Source organism: Trifolium pratense, linkage group LG3, assembly GCF_020283565.1.
Source record: "Trifolium pratense cultivar HEN17-A07 linkage group LG3, ARS_RC_1.1, whole genome shotgun sequence".
Classification (NCBI taxonomy): domain Eukaryota; kingdom Viridiplantae; phylum Streptophyta; class Magnoliopsida; order Fabales; family Fabaceae; genus Trifolium; species Trifolium pratense.
The window spans coordinates 48,998,553-49,003,140 of NC_060061.1; the positions used below are offsets into that span (position 1 = coordinate 48,998,553).

Sequence of the window (4,588 nt, forward strand, 5' to 3'; positions counted from 1 at the left end):
TGATATGATACAATTATCCTATCCCGTCTCTTCCTGTACACCAAACGGACCCTTAGACTATTTAAAAAAAGCATTGCTATACTGTATAAGAATAGCAAGAATATGCTGTGCGCTTATTTAAAAATATAAAATACTATTAATTATGTATTTAATAGAAAGGAACATGGTGTGGTTCAATCACAACTAATAGTGAAAACCTAGCCGTTGCACAACAAAACAAAAACTTCTTCTTGCCTTTTCTTCTTCTTCATCTTCTAAAGAGGGGTAATTTAAGGTTAATTTTGATCCACCTCTCTTAATCGTTTTATATTTATTTTTATTTAAATAAATGATTTTCACATAAATTAGAGTTTTCTGTTTTATTTTGTGATTTCTTTGTCTCAGTGTGTCCCGTCTTCGTGCGGTGTTTGTTTGATTTTCTTTCTTCGTGCAATGTTTGTTTGCTTTCCTGTTTTTTGTGGCGTTTGTTTGGTTCAGATTGACTGAACAAATTAGATAGCAAGAGACATGATAAAAACAAGAATTTTTGTCCATGAGAACTTTTTGTCCATAGTACAACTATAAAAAATACGAAAATACCCATTTTATTTTCGAATATATATATATATATATATATTATCGCCTTATCTCTTTCTGGCACTGTTTTGTCATATCCTGTCTTGTACTGTTCTGTCCAGTTCTTGTTGTTTTACGAATCAAACGCACCCTTAAATTAGAAGAGAAGAACACCATCTAAATAATTTTATTTGAATATTTAATTTCATTACCATCAAGTTAAAGTACAAAATTATAAAGTTCTTGAGATGGTGTATTGGATTGACATTTTAAATGATTTTAAAAGTTTTTTTTTTTATAATAAAATAATCTTGTGGTATTCAAATCAAGACTTTTATAAAGTCTAAATAAATCTTGTGGTATCCCATTAAGACAATTATGATTTTTTTTCATGGCAATGAAATCCGTCGGTATTCAATTAAGGATTTATCATGATTTATAAAATGTCTTGGTATTAAAAAATTTACGGATTTGAATGGATTCTTTCGAAAAGTGGATTTTACAAGATTTTTTAGTTAAAAATACACATGCTACACTCATCCAACAATCACGGTCAAACCCTCAAAACTTTTTCATCCCTCCAAAGACTTTCTTTTGCCGTCAGTAAGTTTGTCTTTCTTTTCACCAAAACTAGTTATTGTTCAAACAATTTCATAATCATACCTAGGAGGAATCATGAGCTCTCGTAGTCAACATAATCTCACAAAGTTTTTTAAAATTTTACATTTTGTTTTTTGACAAAATAGTCTTTTAAAATTTCAATCCAATAAAAAAAATAAAAAAAATGGATACCAACACAATAACTAAATGATAATTCGTGTACTCCATTACGTATGACATTAAATATAAAATCACGTGGATATCTAATTTATAACCAGAATGGTTTCTGGTCCTTATAAACGAACATAAATTTCCATAATTTAAAACTTGAATTTTTATAAGGACTAAAAACGAAGATGAATTTCAATACATGTGCAATGGAAGTATATACAACTCGGTTCAAGAGGCTTGCGGCATTTCTTGTTTAGACAATCGTAATCTTTTCGACATCGATAACCTGTTGTGATGTCAAAAAGAGAAAAGAAGAATGTAATTAAAATGGGAATAATATTTTGTGTATGAAGTAAATAAAAGAATTTGAAAAGGATGAAAATAACTTACCATCTACGTTCGTTGTAACAAGAAATATAGAAAGGAAGATTAACATAACATAAAGAAATTTAACAATTTCACACATATTTCCTATTTTGCATAAAAAAGTTACTTTATCTCTTCTTAGTTTTTAAATCTCATTATCTACTTATATGATGTAAATAGAGTTTAACTGTTATGCAGTTGTAAAATTTCTGCCTAAAATTATATATAATAGTTATTGAATAACTCTTAAGTACATCAATGCATTGTTTGTCCCTTTAGCTCATTTGGTAAAGAGGTCACATAAACGAGAAAGCAATCATAAAATTTCTTTATTATATTTTACTAGATTTCTATTAGTTTATAACCTTTCCAAGAGATAGCAAAAGGAAAATATATTTTTATAATAATGTTGAACTTTTTTTGAAGCAAAAAAGTTACTTCTTCCCAAAACTTTACTCTTTTTAGATTTTGCACGTGAATTAAGAAATAATATAGATTGATACTCCCTCCGGTCCTTATTATAAGAAACACTTTGACAAAATTACACAGACCAAGGAAGGTAAATTTTCTCATTAATGATTCTAACATTTTATGTTATATTCCAAAAATAACCTTTGACTAGCATGAGAAATAGGTCTCTCTAATTAATGCACTAGCATTATAATGAATTATTTGATTGTATTTAATAAGGGTACAAATGGAATTGTGTCAAAGTATTTCTTATAAAAAGGACCAAATAAAAATTTCAAAGTGTTTCTTATAAAAAGGACCGGAGGGAGTAATAAGTTAAGTCATTTTTATTCTTACTTTATTAAGAAAGAGAAAATCTATTTAATGAATGTTTTGGCTTTTGTAAGAGTATAATTGGTGAAATATCATTAATTGTGTCTTGATTTCTCAAAATGACCAAAATTTTGAAACAAAGTTAAAAAGATAAAAGGATAAAAAATTTAGAACGGAACCAGGAAAACAAAGCAACAGGCGAAAGAACATACCTCCCAACTATATTAGCACCTTTTACTAACACCTGAACAACTCAAATTTAATAAAATATTATTAAAAAAAATAAATATTTTGAAGAGGACAAGAACATAATCCAATATTTTAATAGTGCATATCAATGATGTTGGCCAAATATGTCTCATTAAAAGCTTTATAAAAAACCATCATGTGAAATAAAACCTTAATGAAGGGGAAAAAATGCAGTTTTATTATAATAAAGAATGTTTAATTAGTAATTTCAAAAAAAAAAGAATGTTTAATTAGTTCATGTGAGTTTATGTTATGTAAGTGCTGAGTTTTAAACTCTGAACATTTCACTTATTTATTTTTAAGGTGGAATTTCTACTAACTATTAGACAAAAAAAAGCTTATTTAAATCTAAACCTCCAGAAGACGGATTTCCCTCCTAGCAGGATGAAGACTAATGATGTTGGTCATGCTTATTTAAGATGTGTGTCATTCGAAAATATTTTCCTTAAAATAAAATAAAAATCAGACACACACTCCCTTTTCTTGGAAGAAGTTTGAATTACACTTCCCTCCCTTTTTTTTGTGTCCTACATCTAGTTGATTTTTTGGCTCTCTCTTTCTGACGGGTGTTCTTCTCGTGGTGGTGAACTCGAGACGTTCTAGTTTGTTGGTAGTGTGCCTCCTAGTACTTTTATTTATGTTTTATTGTTTTAGAGATTGTTTTGTTCCGGTGGATTGTACTTCTTGTACCTTCTTGATGTACTGAACTTTCTCTTGTACTTTTTTTCGTTGTTATATTTATATATATTATATTTGCCATTAAAAAAATACTTTAGTCCATTTTAGCAAAAATAAATATTTTTGTGATAACAAATAACTTTAAATTCATATTTTATGTCATAAAAAAATTGAGTCATCATTTTAGAAATTAATTTTCTTTTTTTTGAAAATTTTATTATTGATTATATATTTTAGAATGTAAATTCATATTTAAAATACTTTTTAAAATTGGCTTTACTCAATTTAACATAAGAGAGAAGTATAGTATAACTTAAGCATCTCTTAAAAGAAGGGGCGTAATTTACTCAAAATAAAATAATCACGTTAATTAATATTACTTTAATTCTTTTCTCTTTAATTTTTTTTCTTTGTTATAAAGGTGTTTAAGATAAAATTGATTGAACAATTAATATTATCCATATAAATATTTCTCCTCTAATGAATCCTATAACATACATTTGGCCTCACACTCATACACAATTCAATTCCAAAGCCACAAACACACAAAAACGTAAAAATCTTCATATCCCACGAACAATATCGTACAAATGGAACCGATCATCAAAGACTAAACCAAATACATTCCCCTATTTTTCAACTGCGGAAGCGAAAACGTAATTTAAGGTGATCGAAATAAGTTCTTGATCAGCCCGGCCCGTTTCTAAGCTTTTGGTGGTCTATGGGCGACCTTAAAATTTGGGCCTAACTATTAAATAGTATAAAAAAATTGAATTGCTAATAAACATTGAATTTTTTATTTAATATCAAAATACTCATACAAAACAATTCCTACAAGCATTTTTAGATGCAAATTCACTAATAATTGTTTCTATATCAATATGTTCTATCATATCTTTCTCAATACATAAAATGGCTAGACTATTTAACCTTTCTTGTGACATTGATGATCTCAAGTAGTTTTTCAATAATTTTACCTTTGAAAAACTTCTTTATGCAGATGCAACAGTCACAGACATAGTTAAGAGAATTCGATAAGCAATTACAACATTTAGATAACAAAAATAAGCAAATCTTATATATTTATAAAAGAAGTCAATCTTAAAAGATTCTAAGCAAAAATAATTTTTTGTCACATTCAAAACAAAAACATAAACAATAACTTTCTAACAATTTATTATTGTAA

At 27.4% G+C, this 4,588-nt stretch overlaps 1 long non-coding RNA gene across 1 annotated transcript; it reads right to left on the reverse strand.

The window, feature by feature from the left end:
• Positions 1–1,359: 1,359 nt before the first annotated feature.
• LOC123917449 lies at positions 1,360–1,992 on the reverse strand. Its single transcript, XR_006812469.1, has 2 exons — positions 1,717–1,992; positions 1,360–1,612 (listed from the first exon to the last, which is right to left on the reverse strand). It is a non-coding gene; the product is annotated as an uncharacterized LOC123917449 (long non-coding RNA).
• Between the last annotated feature and the right edge of the window lie 2,596 nt (positions 1,993–4,588).